Source organism: Anarrhichthys ocellatus, unplaced genomic scaffold (assembly GCF_004355925.1).
Source record: "Anarrhichthys ocellatus isolate YVR2014 unplaced genomic scaffold, GSC_Weel_1.0 scaffold31, whole genome shotgun sequence".
In the NCBI taxonomy this organism is placed as follows: Eukaryota; Metazoa; Chordata; class Actinopteri; order Perciformes; family Anarhichadidae; genus Anarrhichthys; species Anarrhichthys ocellatus.
The window spans coordinates 3629410-3650739 of NW_022280061.1; the positions used below are offsets into that span (position 1 = coordinate 3629410).

Below are 21330 nucleotides of genomic sequence, written 5' to 3' on the forward strand. Positions count from 1 at the left end.
CTCTCTCTCTCTCTCTCGCTCTCCCCCTGTCCCTCTCTCTCTCTCTCTCCCTGTCCCTCTCTCTCTCTCTCTCCCCCTGTCCCTCTCGCTCTCTCTCCCTGTCCCTCTCTCTCTCCCTCTGTCCCTCTCGCTCTCTCTCCCTCTCTCTCTCTCTCTCCCTGTCCCTCTCGCTCTCTCTCTCTCTCTCTCGCTCTCCCCCTGTCCCTCTCTCTCTCTCTCTCCCTGTCCCTCTCTCTCTCTCTCTCCCCCTGTCCCTCTCGCTCTCTCTCCCTGTCCCTCTCTCTCTCCCTCTGTCCCTCTCGCTCTCTCTCCCTCTCTCTCTCTCTCTCCCTGTCCCTCTCTCTCTCTCTCCCTGTCCCTCTCGCTCTCTCTCTCTCTCGCTCTCGTCAATTGCACTCGTTACACTTATTTTATTCCCATTTCCTCTCTCTTTGAATTTCCTCTCGCTCCGTCCTTTGCCACTACTTGCTCCCCTCATCTGTCGCCAACCATCCTTCCCGTTTCTGTTCCATGTGATTGGACGTCTTGCCTCGGAGGTATACAGAAATTACAATGTACGAAGAAACAAAACGTGTGTTTGAGGTCAGATGGAGGGGAGAAGATAATTAGGATGGGAGATTATGTGAGCACAATGTCAAATGGCTTTTTGCTACTTACTTCAGGCATTCATGCTTCTACGGGAAAGCTTGTTCCTTTTTCTGCTACAGTTAGATTTTTTTTTGCCAGAAAGCGATCTGAACATTGAACCCATGAGCGTTCTCTTTCTCTCAATATCTCGATGCTGTTGCAACAGATTCTCTTCTTCATGCGTTCCCACATACACATCAAACCTCCATAGAGCGTAAACGCGTCTGTGTTTCCCTCAATGCAGCCAGTTTGTTTAAAGTCAGGGAATATGTTCATGCAAATGTGAGAAAGGATGAGAAAGTGAAATTGTAGTAATTATTATTATTAGGTTTAAGTAATATAGGAAAGTTGGTAAAATTATGAGGAAGGGGGGAAAAAATGAGACAAAAAACTGAGAGACTCAGATGTAAAGAGAAAAGAGGTTAAAGGGAAGCAAGTGCTTGCCAAGACGGGTTATAGACTTGTGTGTGTCTGTGTGTGTCTGTGTGTGTGTGTGTGTGTGTGTGTGAGAGAGAGCTGCTAGTAGGAGGGGAGTTTACACATGGCTTTCAGTGCTTTAAACATCCTCATGAGAATTGCCTTTCCATAGAAGAAGAGGACCATTAGGAAAATCATTGACTGCTTATTGGTGTCAGCACTCGACAGTGTGTGTGTGTGTGTGTGTGTGTGTGTGTGTGTGCGTGAGTATGTGTGCATGTGTGCGTGAGCTCAAACAAAGAACAATACTGCTCTTTTTTCTCACTCTCTACCCTCCGAAATAGCCTAACTTTAAGGAGGGGGTAAGGGCTTCTTCTCTCTTCGTCCTCAAGTCTCTTCACCGCTTTGAGTGAAATCCGTTTTGCTCCGGTGAAGTGGCCTACAACAATCTTTTTATGTAACTCTCAGTTCATCCACAGGATAACATGATTACACCTTTTTCAATGGAGGGAAATGTAGGTCTCTCTGCAGTCCTCCGGTAACTTTTCATAAATGGTTTTGTGAGATAAACTCTGGACAAGGCCGTTCTGTGAGTGCGCCAGCCACATACCATACATGCACATGCAAAATGACAGCAAGTAGCTGGTGTGCGGATGTGTGACTGAGTTAGTGTGTTTATTATTAATAATAGCCTCCTGCGCATACTGTATATGCACATGTTCCAGAGGTATAAAGAGTATGCAGACATAATTGTCTTAACTGCTGAGAAAGAGATTTGGTCAAGGCAATTATAATTCAGCCAGGGTACATTTGCTTGCTTAGCACTCAGTCTATTTGCCTAAAAGACACAAATGACTGCAATTTAACAGCAATAGAGGAGCACTGTAATGAGTTGCTAACTATTTGCCTGATGTGAGCGCGTTGCTCTGAGGTGGGAGGAATAATCAAAGGAACAGGACTGTATTCTCACTGGCATTATGTCCAGTGGAGATTAATGAGAGTGAGGTTTATTAACTAGCTTTTTTATTTATTTCTCTTTTCCTCGGAATATAGCTTATATTTGACTTCTGCTAAAATGATTCCATTTGAGAGCCGATGGGGAGGTTGGTGGTCGTATTGGTGCCTGGCAACAGTGAGAGGAGAACGTACAGTGATTCATTGTTACATTTTTACGTTCACATAGTGTTCTCATTAAAGGCACAGTTTAGCATTAGTTCATTAGTGCTGGAGGCGGATTCTTTTCTGCCCACCGGCTGCTCACAGCTGATGTTAACCAGCTCTCCTGCCGATTTCAACACAGATTTGTTGTTCACAATGTGGCGTTATCACGAGAGTGTTAAACCACAGGTGTGCAGTACGCGTTTGCACATGTTTGGCCCAGGTAGCATGTGACACGTGTTGTTGTTATTCCTTTAACTGATAAAGGAAACGTGATATCGGATCAGTGCATAGACTCACATACTTAATACCCAATTCATCATTTGATGCTGTACCACCACTGAAGACCAAGGCGGATTCCTTTATATTTCTTTTACTTAATGAAATTGAGCAGCAACATCATCCCTGTGAGAAGCTACGCTGTGTGTACTAATTTATGAATGTGTGTTGAGTGTCAGAGATGCTCGTCTCCAGCAGGGCTCGTGCTCTTGGTCATGTGCACTACATACTACATGTGTATATACATGTATGTAGTGCACATGACCAAGAGCACGAGCCCTGCTGGAGACAGAATTCCAGAACTATTAGTTAGTTCAATTAATGTGAGGTTATGATTTTATGATATATACCCTCTGTATCTGTCTGTGTGTGTGTGTGTGTGTGTATAGAAGTGGTGTGCGGGTGATGAGATATGTGCACGCTGCATTGCACATCAAAGGTCAGGGAAGGTGCTAGTTCCCCCTCGTTCTGTGTGAGTGTGTGTGTGTGTGTGTGTGTGTGCGTGTGTGTGTGTGTGTGTTGTGCTCCACACGGTGTCCCAGCCTGCAGCGGGCCTGATGATTCAGAGGACACAGGCAGCATGACGTGCACTGTCTTTGACCCTCCTCTACAGCAGCTGTTAATATAAGGCTGCAGCTGTGTGTGTGTTTATGCTGTAGTGTTGTGCTGATTAGGGGAGAGGGCTGCGTAAGTGGGACTAAATATCTACGTTTGTCATACACTTGTCACTATTAGTATGCACTCGCTGTGAATGATATGTACATCTTTGTGTGCTTTTCATATCTGTGTACAGCTGTGTGTATTTAGCTCCTGCTGGGTCAACGCGGACCCTCTGCTCTCTAGGCAGTGCCCTCTTTGGCTCCCAGGGGCCCCAGAGGATTTTTGTTGGGATATGCTGACAGAGCGATGCTGCTGGACTGGCTAACTGCTCCTCCTGTGGCTGGCACCGGTGCGCAAACGTAGTCAGAATACCAAGCGACGGCCGTGAGCACTTTTCTGTCTCTTTTGTTTCGCACAACCACGCACACATGCAAACATTATGACATCATCGGCGAACCCTGAATTTTTTAGATGGGCCCAGCTTGAGGAAAAAGCCCCAAAATCCAGCCTGAAATCTGGATCGTAAAGCTAATCCTCAACTCTGGGGGATCCGATCTGAGTCGCTGCGGGGTCCGGCTGTTGGCCATTACTCCGTTCCTCATTGCCCTCTCTCTTTCTCTCTCTTTCTCTCCTTTTCTCTCCTTTTCCCTCTCTCTAGCCAGCTCTCTCAATGGTTGGACAGCTGTTTCACACTGTGAAAAGAGGGGAAAGTAGCTTTAATTTTGCTAGTAATGCCTCAGTCTGTGCATCTGCTCTGTCGGAGTGATTAGCACAGCAGAAGCTGTCTTTGCTGTGGTGACAAGCCCATATGTTTTCCGTACGTACAAGTGAGCAGTGGGCTTGATCTGTCACTTTGTATTAGAATTTGTTTTACTTGGTAACATACTCGTTAAATCTTTCCCACAATGCAGTGGGAACGGGAAGAGTTTGTGATCTTTGATTATATGACTGTCCAGCGGATCAGTTCACTCTTAAACCAAGAGTCTGTGAGGTTTTGGAGGTCAACATGGTTTAGAAGAAGAAGTCAGACCTTAATGTAGAGCTCTGAGTTAATCCAAATGGACTTTATGTGTGTGTGTGTTTGGGGGGGACATTGGCTAGTGATTTGGTAAATGTTTGATGGATTAGATGTTGCAGTGTGGCACTCTTCAGTCACACTTCCCCACACATGTACACACACACACACACATATACACATGGAGCAGTCTTTACATTCACAGTGTGACTGAACCCAGAGAACCTCAGCTATCCTCACACTCCTCAGTAAAGGTACCTCTGCATCTCACACACACACACAGAGGGGGCTCTGTATGGCTCTTTTCCTCTCAGACAGAGGGAGTTTAGCTCCAGCCTGGTGTCGGGTTGCCACACCGTGCACCACTGTAGCAGGCTAGCCGTGCCTGCAGCTTCCGGGCTTTTAGTTGCACCAATAATCAGCTAGCCTCCACCACTTGTGCCAAGGTTAACCACATAATTACTGCACTCATCTGGCTGAATCTCTTCTCAGTGCAGCGCAGAAGCATGATCCTGCAGTTGCAGAGAGACGCTTAACCCTCAAGCACACAGAACTACAAGGCCGGAGCTCAGCCGTCATAACCCTCGCTGCAGTGTGCTGGAGATAGAGCCGACTTTCTCAGCTTATCTTTCTCAGGAGGTCGTGGATTAGCAATCCTTGGGCCTTGTAGTTCTGACTCATTCTCAAGCATCGGACGCAGTCAACAAACCGGTATCGCAGTATGAACTGCTCGGAGTTGTGGCAGAAAAGTGGTGGAACTGGATCTGACTGGCATTCCTCTGGATTACTCTGCTTGACGAGTGCAGGGAAGTTAGCCGGATTGACCGATAAAGCAAATGAATGAGATTTTGGGTTGCGTAGGACGAGCAGGTATATATGAGTTTATCTGCATTGCTGAGGGCCTGTGCGGCCTTTTCATACCCTATTTGTTGATACAGTATGTGTGTGTGTGAGTGGACATGAATTTCCCCTCTCTGCATTCTGTCCCCACAACAGGAAAAGAAGTCGACATACAGTAAACCAACCAGGAAATAATGAAATTAAACATCTCTCTGCGGTCATTCATGAAACATGGGGACTTCCCGAGCCTCATGTTTGTTGTTTCCTGAAAGTCAGAGAGGAACTGTCAGGAATCTGAGATCTAAAAGAACTGGATTAGTATGTCAACTAAATAATTCATTTGTTGTTTTCCTCCAATTTCATTCGCCCTTTTTCATCTCCATCTGTCTGCTTGATGTCAGTGTTTCACCATTCCCCCCCCCCCCCCCACCTCTCACAATGTTAAACAACGCTTGAGGGAAATCAACGCAGTGATAAACTGATGTTTGCCATCAGTGAGAAAGGGTCCTCGTTTGTTGTGTGACCCACAACCTTCATAATATAATATAATTATTATAGTTCATTTATTTTTCGCAGTTTCATTAACTTTTAAAGGAAAGCACATAAGGATATACATCCTGAAATGTTACACCGTCCATCAACGGCTGCAACGAACTGGATTATTTATTAATTAGTCTGGTGTATAAAATGTCAGTAAATAATGAAACAATGTCCATCAATGTTTTCCAGAGCAGAAGTTGAGCGTTGCCTGCTAACTCCATCAGGGAGTATAAGAGAGTAAGAAGAAGAAGAGCTGCTTTATTAATCCCCTTGGGGAAATTCAATTTGGCAACTCTCCAGCTTCCAGTTCTCGGTCCTGACCCACTGGTCCGTGTTGGACTTCAGCCTCCGGTCCCCATGCCAAGTCTTGATGGCTTGAGCTGCTGCTGCCCAAGAAAAGGGTCAATATTTGCTGGCAAAGCCCAGGACGGAACCAGGGACCTTTAGATCTTCAGTCTAACACTCATGTTTACATGCTGGCAGATATTCACCAGAAGCAGCACATGTTTGGCAGTTTTTGCTTAAAAGAAACAATTCAAAAGCAGTGTGAAAATGATGCCAGTGTGTTTCTGTGACGATTGCACCCGTCACCTCTGTACTTTCTGTTCCTGCTTAGTTTGGTCGGCTATTACTGACATCCACGCCTTGCATGTCAAGCTGACCTTAAGAGGAGCACACAGAGTCATCACATGCTTTCAATCTCTCGCTTTAAGTCACACTTGAACACGCAAAAAAAGGCACATAAGTGGCATGAGTGACAGCAGACCGTGTTCTTAATCCAGACAAACGTCAACAACATGAATAATAAAGTGAAACTAGAGCCAGTGGGGCAGTCCACACCACCAAAACGACAGGCGGTCAAAGACATTCAAAGACCGACAACAGTCAGCTTGGTGTGCTGGGGCGCTGATACCTACTGACTGATCATAAAAGAGAATTAAAACCAGAGAGGTAGTACCTCTGTTGTGAGTTCAACCCGCCTTACAAAGCACCTAAGTCATAGTAAATGTCCTGCTGTGACAATGGAAAACGTGTAAAAGATTTTGCTTTGTCAGCCGCTCTGTAGAAAAGTAATTTCCTCTTGTTTCTATTGAGGCTGGAGAGAAGCCAGGACGCCTGGCACACCCAGAAACAATCTACAGATTATACACACTCTCTGTTATAGTAGAGGACAAACAACACACACATAAGTGTGCATGCTGTACGCCGTATAGGAACCTTGTGTTAGCTCTCAAGATCAAGAAAGAACATGAACTTACACCTGCATACTGTGCATACTGACCGACATAAACATACATGTGTACACTGTTAGCTGGCATCAGGCAGAACATCTAAAAGTTGCCAGGATGCTTCACAGTTCCTTCCACCACAGACGCTGAAAACAGAGTTATTTCCTTAAAGTGCCCATTTATTTAATTCCACAATACAATAATGTATTTACAAGCCGCAGTATTTACGTGTGGCAGCAGCAGGAAAATGCCGTGCATCATTAGTGAGATAACCCGCTGAGCAAAACTGATAATTGCGAAAAAAAAAAACAACAGAAAGAAAGGAAGGGAGAGAATGAGAGACGAAGGAGGCAAATGACAAACATGATGAAATAAAAGTTTTTCGGGAATAACGCTGCGTGGGAGGAGATTTGGAGTGACCTAATTAAAATGTTGGAATCCTGAGAGGAATAAATTAAGAAAATGTCAGTTAGGCTGAGCCGGAGGAGGGGAGATTAAGAGGCGCAAGCTCAAATACTGTCTTATTTCTGCTCTCTTTTATCACTGCGGCATGGAACATTGGTCCTTAACAACAACAACGCAGAGAGTCGGTGTTGCCCAGGTTATTAACCGTGTAAAGAATTTGCAATGACATAAGTAAGAAAAGGAATGGTGCTTCAAGTTGAGAAAGTTTTGAGCTCTAGGTGTCACGTAGAAGAGAAAGTTGGATCGGCTGTAACTAGTCTGACACGGCTGATGTTCCACTCTGTAGAGATTCAGGGGAAACTTTGAAATGGAAATCTGAGAATGACAAAAGAAAGAGAGAGCGACAGGAAGCTCCAGAGCTTCAACAAAATAGTCCCACCTTGCAATTTAAGCAGCTTAAGGTTTCTACATCGTTACAGTACGGTAGCAGTATGAAAGCCACGGGTCTGTTAGCGTCATGTAGCTATATCGTCAATGCTGACTTTCACCAGCCGTCCCAGATACATTCCCCCTGTGGGGAAGCTCCATATCGGGCCAACATGTTTCTGCTGTGCTGGGCAGGACAAGAGCATACGGGTGCTGTCGGACTGCACGTAGGGTGTATTAGAGCAGACGACAGCAACGGCAATGTGCCGATTGTCACAGGATGGAAGAAACGGGATGAACAATGAGAGGGAGGAGGACGGGAGAAAAGGGGAAGGAAGGACAGCTGGTACCGAGACTGGTGTTAGTTAAGGATGACTAAGTGACATGTTGACAAGAGACAGATAAGAGGACGTATCAGTGAGCCTCTGATGCCAGTGTGCTTTAGTATAGAACAAGATCTTCCCTTTGAAGTGATCCATGGAAATAACAGCATGTGGCATGCATGAATTTCAGCACTGGATGAAAAAAAGGTGAAGATTTCGGTCTGGTGCAGCATCCCTAATGCTGAGCCTTCACAGTCTTCATTGACTCGCACAGCCGCAGCATTTTGTGCAATAAGCACTCACTTTACTTTCAATTGCAATCAATTCAGGAAGTTTCATCAAAGTTTATATTTTTAAGCGAGCTGAAATGAAAGTGAATTGCCCCCCCCCCCCCTACTCCAGCACTCCAGTACCCAGACCCACACTGTGCAATCCAGGCTTGTAGTTTTCGTGCACAAGGCGTCCATTGCAGCGCTGCACTCCACAACAACAGCAGGTCGTTTGTTTCAATCTAACACGAGTTGGTCGCAAACAAAGAAGGAGGAATCTATTCTCTTCTCTCAATTCTTCCCAAAACGTTGCATCAGCCAGCGGAGGCTTTACATAATTTGTGTCATCGCTCCTTATCCCGACCTTAGATCTCCCGTGGACTCTCGCTGTAGGTGCGCAGTGCTCTGCTGTCCTGTGCAGTGCCACGCAGCAGCATGTCTGTGTCGGTGGTTATTGGTGATAGTGTAACAATGGCTGTGGGGCTACACTCCACTTAAGCTGTCATGCCTGTAATGAACAGACGATTTCAGTGTGAAGCAGCTCATCTATTGGTGTGTGTGTGTGTGTGTGTGTGTGTGTGTGTGTGTGTGTGTGTGTGAAAGAGGGAAAAAGAGAGGGCAATCTGCAGCATAACAAGGTAGAGCTTGTAGCTTACGGGAGGAGGTGTGATTGACGGCTTAACATCGTCTGTTGATGTGAGCTTTGTACATTTTACAAATAGCTAAATTTAGCTACGATAGCGTCATAGCTGTAGTCTTGTGTTTAGTGCTATTTAGGAAATGCTAACAAGATAAACAAAAACAAAAAAAGTAACTTAAATAACAATTCTTACATTCTAGAAAGTGTTATAGGCCGCTGTAATCGTTCCTCTTGTCCACAAATCCACATTCCAGAGTTGAGGCGAAGCTAAAATGAGGTTTGATCAGAGCTTTGGCGAGCGGAGCGGCTTTCTTTATCCTGCTGTTGGGTTCAGGTTAATGGCCCGTGTTGTATCCAGGCAACAAACCTACATACAGAAATATCCCTCCGCCGCAGCTCAGCAAGGAAACACTGCTTCCATTAACGCAACCAGACAAGTTCCTACTAACACTGATCTAACTTTGAATGATAACCGCCTGGTGAAGTCAGACTGCTGAAGACGAGGACTCTGGGTTCTGTGGGATGTTTGAGCTGTAAGAGATCCATCCAGAACAAACCTTTAACTCTCGTTACGTACGTTAGGACAGCGGGCGTTGTGTTAAAATGAATCTTAATTAAAAAGAAAAAAAGCATACAAAATATTGTGAAAGGTTGTTGCGCTTGCTGATGGTTTTTGTAAAACACCGTGACGTTGCATCACCTGAATAAGAGCTGTGCGGTGTTGATTCAAAGGTGCTGAAACTGAAACTTGCTCTGAATCCAGACAGGGTCAAGTACATTCCCTTATCACCATGGCAACTGACAAAAAAAATCACATTCATCAAAAAAAAACAACGCAAATGATCTCTTGGATTTGAAACAGAGATGAAATGTCTTAATTTATCAGAGTAACTGGTGCTCAATTAAATATGTAATCTTGTGACATCTGCTTAAATATATTCAATTCAACATGACGGACACACACACACACACACACACTCACTGTAATGAAAACAGCTGGTGAGGCTCAACAGGAGGCTGTTCTGTTTCTTCTTATCTCACTTGTGTTTTGAATCATTTTTCCTCGTTTGTATCTTTTCTTCTCTCTTGCTCATCTGTGTCTCATTTGTCTCTCTTTCCTCTTTCGGTTTCTTTCTTTATGCTTCCACCGACTTTCTCGCAGTAGATCTGTCGTCTCAGCACTTCTCCTACTGTGTGTGTCCGCTGCGTTTTGTGTGTGTGTGTGTGTGTGTGTGTGTGTTCCTTTTCCTAGTGACATTTCCGTGCCAGGTGTGACAAATGGCAGGCAGAGAGGAAACATTTATTCCCCGTGGTGAGCTTAATTAGCCTATCAGCTAAGCCTTGGCACCGGCTTGTTTTGAAAACCTGGCGCACACACACACACACTTGCAAGCACACACATTCATCCTCTAGTAAGAATCCACCAACAAGTGCACACACAAACAAGAGACAAATGACTTCAGCACATGAACCACATAGATAATTGGACTATGCGGTTAATTGGAAATGATGTCTAAATCACAGTTCCAATCCTTATTCTTCTTCTCTGGCTTCACATCCAGAGGGACTGAACTGCAGCCAACCTCATCTTTTCTCTATTAAAAGGTTAACTCATTCACAAATTACAGCTCTCTTCCAGCAGTTAGCATATGGTGGGTGTGTAGAGGCCACATGAGGCCAGCGGGCAGGACTGGAGCAGAGACATTACAGAGATTGCATGTGTGTCTCTTCCGTGTTTGATTTAGTGAGCAGGGCATCACGTTCAGTGCCGTTTTACATCACATATCCATCTGCGTGTGTCTGTGTGTGCATGTGTGTTAACATCTGTCCGCTTCTGTGTCGGTCCATTGTTCTGCCAAATCCAACATCTGCAGCTGAGGGATGCATATTGGGGAGCGATGAAGGAGAAGGAGTACGAGGAGGAGCAGGAGGACTCCTGGTGTCCACTAACCTTGCAGCCAAGCAAGGGAGCTGTAACGCAGCGCTGCTAATTACAAACACACTCATGAATACAAAGTCACACACACAATGTGCTAAATGTGCTAAATGAGTGGTGACTGTGGGCCGTTCTTTGTGTCCTCTCCCCTCAATCTGTGGACAAATTACAGACATTATGGGCTGCAAAATAGACTCTTTGTCCACCTCCGTCTTCTTCTCTTTAACTCTGAGCCGGGGCCCGGCATGTCCCCGTGCACCCCCACTGTGGAGAAGGAAATGAAAGCCAGAAATGTTGCTGATATGTCTCTCCCTGCTTAGCGCAGGCTTTCTGGGCTTTGATGCCAGGCAGGTGGTGGAGGGGTGGGGGTTAGGGTATTAAGAGGGGTATTATGGTGCCCTTTAAGGGTAGAAATGAGGGAGGTGAACATTGTAATTTGACCACAGTGCGTCGCGACTTGTTTTGGGTGTGGCCTGGTCCGGCAGCCCCGCTGGCAACAAATGGCTTTTGATTTCGGGGTTAGAAGGTTCGGTGGGATTTGTGTTGGAAAGTCAACAATGAGAACAGAAAACACACGGTGCTTTTTTTTCCTCTCGCACACCAGCAGTTTGGCTGATTACCTGTAATTGCTGGAGAATTGGATGCAATGTTTGCTTGTACATGATTGAGGCGTATTAATGTGTTATATTCACAAAGTTAGGGTGAGGTAGGAATTTGATCGTGCTGAGCTACGATGGTGAGTGGGTTAACAGTGTGCCTGCTGAACACCAGCATGTTAGCATTCTGACTCTAATCTAATCGCTACTGCACCTAAAGCCTCACAGCAGTGGACCTGAAATCATTATTCATCTCATATTGACTTCAACATCAATTTGGCGCAGCTAGCTACGGCTTCAGACAGACATCTGTGTTTGAATAAGAGCTTAACAGATTTTGAACAGTTCCACCTCTTCATCCCTTTGTCCCTCCGTCACTAACATCCACCTGGTTTACACGTGAATCATCACTCACCCGCTGTGTTTTCATGAAAAGCATTACATTCAATAACCAGTCAAATCAACACAATCCTTACTGCCCTGTCTTCTTTCAGTGAGGAACCGGTGTCCAGATCATCTGCAGACAGCGTGATCCACAGAAGTCTTTTTCTTTAATTGTCCCACATAGATCGGAGCAGTGCCTTAAACACAACTCTAGCTAACTGGTGCCAAAATGAATGCCGGGGTCAAGCACGGAGATCTCTGGCAGTGTTGTTGCAAACAGGATTAGAATGAATCAATAGCTCCTTTGATGAACACAGTTGCTGTAGTTATTGCAATAGAGGAACTCATTCTGCCACACACACACACACACACACTAAAGACTTGTTTTGTGGCAATTTGACCATCTAATATGTCCAGCCTGTAAATGTTGTCTTTTGACTGTTGTTGGATCCGTTTGTTCTCATAACTATGAAAATAGCTTAAAATCTGAAAATGTCTGAACTCTCCTTTTTGCCCGGGGGTGCTGGACGAGGGCCTTCCATCATTGAGATGTTTTAATGATCTGGGTGTCAGACCAACAGATGGACTCAGCCGTACCTCCACTCCTTATTGCTAGAGTCGGTGCTGAACTCCTCCCCCGCCTCCCCCTGCTTTCTCCACTTTCTTCAGATCTTTATCTGTCATTCGTTAACACAGATAACTCTGCAGACTTCGGCGACTTTAGAAAGTCGTCACATACATTCCTCTGAAACCATAGCCTTTTATACAAGTTTACCTTTTTCACTTTGAGGCGGCCGAGCACGACCGTCAGTGTGTCGCTCAGTAAAACCTCACTGGGTTCTCACAGATGTTCGGAGAAAAGCCATTAGCTGCTTGTGTTTGTTGTTTAAATGCAAATCTGACCACATGATGTGACTTTCAAATGAGCTGATTATAATCATTTGGAAAATTATATTCAAGACAAATGTTTCACTGCTCAGCATGCAAAATACATTAGGCAAATGTAAATGCAACAACTGGACCATTCACGCTTTTGAAATAGTCATTTTTTGCATGTTTCTGCTTCTGTAAACATTTGTGATGCACCCTGACAGATGTTCACCCCCAGTTCTCCGGGCGGACACCCGACCAACAACTCTCTCTGATTCCTGCAACACAGCCTGAACAGTTTCTGTCTGAGGACAAGAAGTGATCACAAGACTGTGACCAAATTCAAAAAATCCCCTCTAGAAATAAATGGCATCCTCAGTTACACTGTAATGCATCATGCATGTATGCATACATGCCACCTCTGTGTTTGTACTTCTGGCCCTGTGCCTTAAAGGAACAGTGTGTAGGATTCACACAGCTGAGGTCGGGACTTCTGGAGAACATTCTACATGTGTTGGATACAAATGACAATATTAGTGAGATTTGTGACCAGAAAAGGTGAAAACACACAGACAGACATCTATTTCACGTCTTACCTTTTATATCATGGACTCACAAAAGAGGTCAGTATATTATAAGCAGAATGCTTGTTGAATTGTGTCTGAAACCTCCTCCACCAACACATTTCCAACGTCAGAATTCGGGGCCTGCGGATGCCAGTTTTTGTGGCTTTTCCAAAACCAACACTCACTCAAGCACGACCGCTGCGGTTTGGCAATTGGTCAACCGACCAGGTGTGCACCGGATAACAAGTATGCAGGCTTTTTAACTTCTCTCTCAAACTAATTCTGCATTCGTTATCCCCGTTTGTATGTTCTTGACATCTTGACTCTCTGTGTGACGGCAGGCTGATCTCCTCGCATGCACCTCTAGCGTAGATGTGGACGTTTGGCTTTTCATGTGAGCTAGTTCTTTCAAAGTTTTAATGCCTGACACACACACACACACACATTGTGGTAGGCTCACACACAAGTTGACAAATGTACTTATTTTCTTCTTTAAGATTATTTTTTTGGCGTCTTTGCCGTTTTTTGACAGAGTAGAGAGAGGTATATGACATGCAGCAAAGGTCCCAAACTTGGAATCAAACCTGGGCCGTTGTGGTAATGCAGCATGCGCTGTAACCCCTCGACTATCAAGGAGCTCTAATTGTGTTGTCATTATTTGTGTCCTTCATATTGTTTCTCGAGCCTGGAGCCCAAATACCTCTGACTGACATCTGAACCACAAAGGCTGTAGTGAACTCAACCGTCTCGATGATTCAGTCATCCGCCCTGAACTCCCCACACAAACTTTAATGTTTAAACAGGAGGAAGAGACAGAGAGTTGGTTCACCCCAACTCTGAAAAGCGTAAACTCAAACTCTTTCTCGTCGGCAGCTTGCTCAGTAACCTGCTGCTGTCTTTGCCGTTGGGCTCGTAGGTGAAGCTCAAGTCTGCACAAACAAAGCCTCAGTTGATGAACACTGTGCTTCTCCACCGTCTTTTCATCTGTTTTTGTCGCCCCACCATCAGTCTATCAGTGCACAGAAATAATTCCCTCTGCAGGTGTAAACAGAGCCGATAGGTTCTTAACCTCTGTGCACAGTACGTGTGTTCTTTGTATTGTTAGAGTGACACAAGGCACTAACAATTCATGTCATTTGCAAAACTGTGTTCCCAGCTAAGTGCCTCTTGTTATTGCCTGGTGCTGCATTCAGGTGCTCTTTTCCAGAGCTGAATTCTTCTTGACTCGGCCTACAGATGAGGGAGAGGGAGAGCTGTAGCGTGTCATGGAATGAGCTTCATTTCTACCCATGTTGAGGTGTATGTTGTGCATCTGAGTCACCAGACCTACTGGGATACCAGAACTTAATTAATAAATGTAATTAACAGGTGCCTTCTATTTCCATAAGGGCAGAGACCTAATAGGAAATACATCAAAACAAATGAAAGCAATTCCCTGGACTGTTTCACGACGGATACGGAGGTAAAGTTTCTCTCCTGTTTGTCAGTAAGCAGAATACCTCAGAAATAGCATTTGACCAAACAATCCCAACTCAAGGTCCTCTTGCTTGTTCCTGAGCTTTTGACCATATTGCACACACGGCAGATTGCCACAAACACTCTATCGGAGCTAACTAGTCCTTGTGTCATCCGTTACCTTAACAATAATAGATGAAACTACTTAGACGATAGTAAAACATGTAAAATAGTTTTGTCTTCAGCCGAGCTGGTTTTCATATCAGGGAATCTTTTTCCCCACTTCTCCATATTATTTGTGTTACATGGTAACGTGCTTTTGGAGGCTTTTTCCCAGACGGCAGACTTTGTGGTTACACTGCGGAAGTGAAACCAAAAGCTCTCGTCGCTGTGCTATATTTGCACATCATTAGCATGCTGTACTCAAACGCACACACACGTCCACCTCATCCTGTAACAGAACGACACAGCGAACGAACGGATCTCGCATAACTCCACAGCTTGTCATTTTCTGTCTTGCTGTGACATAAAGGAGCTGCTGACTCGCTCTGACCTCTGCACCGCGGTCACGCCGTGTCACCGCTACGTCACACAGTGGCCTGGAATCTCAGCTATGTTCCCTGACACGCTCGCCTCAGACCTTACATCACACATTCACATGTCGTTCCCACCAGTCCATTCATGCAGAACAAAGAGAGGGGACGGGGGCTTTTCCAGTCAGGGGTCTCTTCCCCCATCTCTTTCTTTCTCTCTCGTTCTCCTCCTCTTATCCACTTTTATACTTTTTCTCTACTTACTCCATCTGCTCCACACCTCCTCCACTTGTAATCTCACTCTCAAAACCCGCTTTTACTCTTCATTCTCTGTTATTCTTGACCCATGGTCTTTTAGGGGGCTCTATAACATCTTTATGTGAAGGGCTTTTTGTCTGTGGCACATACCCCCCCCACCACACACACTCCTTTGCAGCCCTATAGATCAGCTGTAGGATCCCACTCTGCAGCCTGACTATGTGGCCTCAATGCACAGAAGGGACCCTCTGTTGCGGTGCCACTGAACAGGGGCCCATGATGTCAAAGGGAAATCACCTTCATCTCTCAGACACAAACACACACACACACAATGCACAGTGCGCAGCCCCTCCCCTGCTCTCTTTTCTTCTCATCGCCGTGGTGAATGGAATTGCACGGCTGTGCAGTTCAATCACTGTCAAGTGCAAAGAAAAGGGGTCTCTTGTGCAAAATTTCATGATTCACAATTGATTAAATAGGGGTGTCATTTCATGACTGAGCAGGGAGGTGTGCGGAGAGGAGAGATGGGGATGAGGGAGTGAGGCTCTTTCATGCCCTTGTGAGATATGGCTCAGAAATGGCCTGATGGGCCTCATTCAGAGCTGGAGATGTAAAGTTCTGGGCTTTATTCACGGAGGGAAATAAGAGGCCGGTATACGAGAGAGGAGGGGGGACAGGGACACAGCAGGATAATTGCCAGTATCTTCTCATGGTTTGTTAAATGGCTTTCATGCCCTTAAGAGATACGGGCCTAACATACTGTATGTAAGCCGTATGATTTAGATTCCTGTTGTCATGTGGAAACTCTCAGGGTTCACCCAGCGGGGAGGCAGAGGAGGGCAGGGGACGGGGAAGGGTTTGAGAGTAGAAGACGAGCAAAGAGGACGGTTTTTAAGGAGTATTGTTTCACCGTGCTCCACAAAAGGACATCGACTACAGTAGTAATGAGGTTAGAGAGAAATGTTCCAGCACTATATTGTGGGAACTATATTGAGTTGCAAACCTCAGACTGGAACTGTTGTGTCAGACATTGATCAGAAACAGAGACTCAAAGGATTCAGGTGGTCTGCACTCACGACCACAGCGAGACGCAAAGGTCAACCCACTTCATCTCACAGGGGTTCTAATGTCGGTAAAGACAATCTAACACTTAACTACATTTAGGAGACTATTTTTAATAATTGCCAACTTGCTTAAATCTATCACAAATGTTGTGATGTACAGTAGACCTGCCAAATACCAAATATGCACTTCTGTTTACAAGTGTTTGAAAGAAATGCGTTCATTTTCTATGTAATTGCCTTAAATCTACGGAACAAATCAGTGCTGTTTTCTTTGGATTTACATGATTAGAAGATTTCAGTTTACATTTCATGGTAAAAACTTTCCACTGTTGCAGTTCAATGAAATTAGTTTTTAACTAGATTGAAGATTTAAGGGATAATAACACTTAGGTATCATGATCATGTTGCCACATCACTGACAACTGTAGTGTTGCTCAAGGGTCATCGTTGCATCTTATATACACATAAAGCCCTTTCTTCTGTCTTTACTGCCTAACTAGCTATTACACGACACAACGTAATAATACACACAGCGTTTAAACACTAAATAGAAACATCTCTATTTCTCCAGTACATGGATGAACTACCAAGTAGCATTAGCATGGATGTAAATGCTCTCCTATATGTTGTATTGAATGTAGAAGATCTGGGTGAACAAATTGTACTTGTATATTTGATCTTGTTCACTACAGCACTACTGTACATACACACTGAGGCACTAACCCTCACATTCAATACAATCTTTTGGTTCTGCTGCGTCCACATCAGAGAAATCATTTATTATTTCACACACACACACACACACACACACACAGGATAAATGTGACTTGCATTAAACCAGTCTCACAAGGGACGAGCGTGTGTGTGTGTGTGAGAGGACAAGTGAGTCTGGAAATGCAGGTGTGTGTGTGTGTGTGTGTGTGTGTGTGTGTGTCTAGTAATCCATCTATGTAAGCTTCTGGGATGCCGAGTAACGTTTTTTTTTTAGTGGAGAAGGCGAACCGAACCTTGTGACACTCAGGCAGCTCGGCTTCACTTTTGCCACATGCTTTGGGGATTTCAGCTGTAACATTGTTCACAGTGTGAGTTTCCTTGTTGTTAATACACACTCAGAATAAATCTGTGAGGTTATTTGAGGTCGCCTCTCAACTCTGTTTCCTCTTAATCCAATTTAGGTGGGAAGTTCCGGAAGATATCAACGCATTTACCGTATTTTCTTATTTTTCTCTTCAGTTCATTTCCACAACAGTGAGCAGATTCTACAGCAGATCAGATGATGTCCCATTAAGTGACTCATTTACATTTCAAGCATTTATCCCATGCTCTCATGCAGAGTGACTTGTAGTGCAATAGATGATTACGATTGCATTCCTGGATTTCTGATGCTCAAAACAAGAGAAAGAAACGTAAAAGGTCAAGAGCGTAGAACACTGATGTGTGATCGTGAACTATTGGTGGCCATGAGTTACTGACAACATTAAGGACATCAAGTGACCCAGTAGGCTGTGACAGTGTCACCGAGGGCCAGCATGCACAGTGCCAGGGCCCCTGAAACTGTAGCAGCTGAATGGAATTCATCCATCACACGTTTTAACATTTACACCTCTGCTTATTATACTGTGATGTGTAAAAATGTGTGCAGTGAAAAAGGCTTATTAGCACTATAGCAGGCTGGCAATCTGGTGTTCACCACGAGCCCAGTATTGATTATGAATAGATAATCCAGGGTAAGATGATCTGGATTTACACAGGTTCACGTGAACGGGCCATCAGAGAACATGCTTTGGTCTGAGCCTAATCTGTAAAAGGCATGCTGCGAGGGAAGCAGAAGTATTTTTTAATTCCACTGTGGTCTTGAACTCCTCAGAAAATCCCCCACAGTTAATACATTTCTTCATAAGGTATCTTTGTGTGGAGCTTTTCATGCTGAGCTTTGCTGTGTTTAACAATGTTGCTTGTTTGAGGAAGAGGAACTCCTTCTGTCTTCCTCGTGTCTGTGGTTAGGATGGCAGAGGTCTGTTTTTTTTGTCTCTTTGCCCAGCTGAAATCCACGCACGCAAAGTCAGCAAAGCCATATAATTATAATAGAAGAATATCCGAAAGAAGTGGAAATTCAACAGCAGCTTGTGAAGTCACCTCTGCCCTCTGGAATCCCCGTGAGTCTCAACCATCAGATCATTGTCTCTGGAAGACTTTGATCTTTGTTCAGTGGTTTCAACCAGAAGAAGCCGATTACAATCATTTGTTTGCTTAAGAAGATTCCCAGAGGAGAGGCCATTTTTTTCATACTTTTGCTTCTTTTTCAGACAATGCATCCTTTCTCCAAATTTCATTTCCCTTACGTGAAGCCGTTAAGTAGTTTTCAGAGGTTCTCGCTGTCGGTCTCCTCTCGGTATTTGTAGCACATTTGCAGACACACGCACAAAGACACACACTCCCTTTTCACCACTTTGGCTCCGGGGCTTGTTGCAGGGCACACAACAAGAGGCTTCTGTGCATACCAAACCCAGACTGCTCATTCAGAGCTACCGCTAATCGTGCATTTGTGCGCACACACACACATACACACTTCCATCACATGTGACCAGCATTCCTCCAGTATTAGCCGTTGGGGGAGAAGGGATTTGAAGGAATTGATCGAAAAGGAGAAAAAGAAAGAGAGAGGTTGCGGCAACTCAGGAAATATTCATAACTAGAAGAGAGAATACAAAGAAAACTCTAGAAGCACACACCTCTTATGAAGTCAAACGTTCCTCTCTCTGTATTTCTTACTCTCTGTTTCCAACCTGATCAATCGTATTGTTGGGTGCAGATTAGCACGGTGTCCCTGAGAGCTCAATGCACCACCACATGAGGAAACACATGCAAATAGATGCAACACGAGCAAATGAACACATGCTAAGCTTTTAGAAAAGGCATCGCAAGACGCTCACAACACAGCGGAAACGATAACACAAAGCCCACTTTAATAACGTCATAAGCCACAAACCACGGCAAGAACAGGGCTGCGGTGGAAAAGATATTTTTTGCTTAGGAAGGTTCCTAACTGAGTGAAGAAGTATCTAATTAGCCGCCATGATGAGAGCTGTTTGAATTCTCTAAATGCTAAGGAAAGGTGCTTCAATGCTTCCTTTCTTAGCTCCTTTAGCAATACACCGGAATCATTTGATCTGTATTTATTTACTTAATATCACATTTACATGTAACAAACAGTAAACATAGCAAACTGTCAATGATTAAATTCTCCTTCTCAATAACAAGAATGAATCTACATTATTGTACAAAAGAAATATTGATATTGAACAGTTGCATTGATATTGCACGAGTGAATTGTGAGTTTGGAAGCAGTAGAAGTGTTGATTGTTAAGTGTGAAAGCAAAAGGAAGGAAGGAGCTCCGCTTCCTCTCCTTCACACACCACGAGGAGCTGTTAATACAGCCTGCATGCTACAGCGTCATAGATTTCATGCTGCGATGTTTTAGTTGCGCTTTTTGTGGTCCTTCTTCGTTGTAGTTTCACAATGGCAGTCCTACGTCAGTGACATCCACCATCGTATCACCATTAGTTGTGGGAAAGTCTTGTGCATCACTTTCTACTGTGACCATTGTGTTGTGTGCTACTTTTTGTGTGCCGATGTCAAGTTGATGTTGATGTTCAAGTTGATGTTTTTGTGTGTCGTCAAGTTGGTGAAGATGTTTCCTCATTTGCTCGTGTTGTATCTATTTGCATGTGTTTTCTTCATTTGCAGTGTGTTCAGCCTTTAGACCCTTTAAAACTTTTACTGTACGGCATTTATCATTGAACTGGATAGAAGCTCAGTGTACTTTGTATGTGTTTGATTCCTAAACTGTGAATCTAAGAAAGCGCAAAAGAGCAGCTGCTCTCGCCCCCAAACTCTGATAAGCTACGATAAGTAAGACTTCTTAGAAGTCACTAAGCATTTAGGTCGTCCCAGCTCTACCCTGGCTTATTTCTCCGCGAGGTGTCCTGAGGTGCAAGAGCAGCTGTGAACTCAGTCTGTCAGTGTATCAGTCTCCCGTGTCATGCCAGACGCCACATCTTGCTCAGAGTATGGCAGGGATTCAGTCCAGGTAATTAATCTGAGCTCGTTAGCCACATGGCAGGCAGGTCGTAGCAGAAGCTCGCCTGCATGCTGCAGGGGTGACTCAACGCCCGCCTACTGTACTCGCATAGGAAGTACTGCATTTCTTAATAAACTTACATATGTACATGTTGGCTGTCTGCATGGCTGTTTGTACACCAGCTTGTGTTGACAGAGTACGCTGGCACATGCAGTGGATTATCTCAGCTTGGCCCCAAAAGAATGATGCCTTTTAAAGGAAGCTGGTGGGGTGAAACTGATATGTGCCGCTACCTTGCTCTCCCTCACATCTACCATGGGACTGCAACAGTAAATGATGGCATTAGGGAGGAGGGGAGGGGGCGGAGCAGATGAACTGCTTTCCTTCCTAGAGCGAGGGATGATTCGTGGGCCAGGGGAGGAGGAGGAGGAGGAGGAGGAGAGGGATGAAGCTGGACAGGTGCTGAGAGAGAGATATGTGGGTTTTTTTCTCTCTGCTGCACAGAAGATTTGGGGCGGCTGGAGAGAAAAGGATGAGAGGGAAAGAGAGAAAAAAGACAGGTGAAATATTTCCCCCTGTGGCAGAGGAAATGGGGGAAAGTGGAAAGGGCCAGCTCTGCATTGAGAAATGGACTAAACCATTCCCGGAGGGGTTGCTGAAAGTCCCAACCCCAAAGGCCTCTCTCTAAATGTACCTACCAGTGATGGATGGTATTAATGTTTACCCCCATGCTTTTTCCTCACCCCTCAGCAGAGCTCAGGGAGGGCTGTTTGTGTGTGTGTGTGTGTGTGTGTGTGTGTGTGTGTGTGTGTGTGTGT

General features: G+C 44.8%; 1 protein-coding gene across 1 annotated transcript in view; it reads left to right on the forward strand.

The window, feature by feature from the left end:
• xylt1 (xylosyltransferase I) overlaps positions 1–21330 on the forward strand; it is a 72048-nt gene that overhangs the window by 11904 nt on the left and 38814 nt on the right. The gene's annotated exons all lie outside the window — the stretch shown is intronic.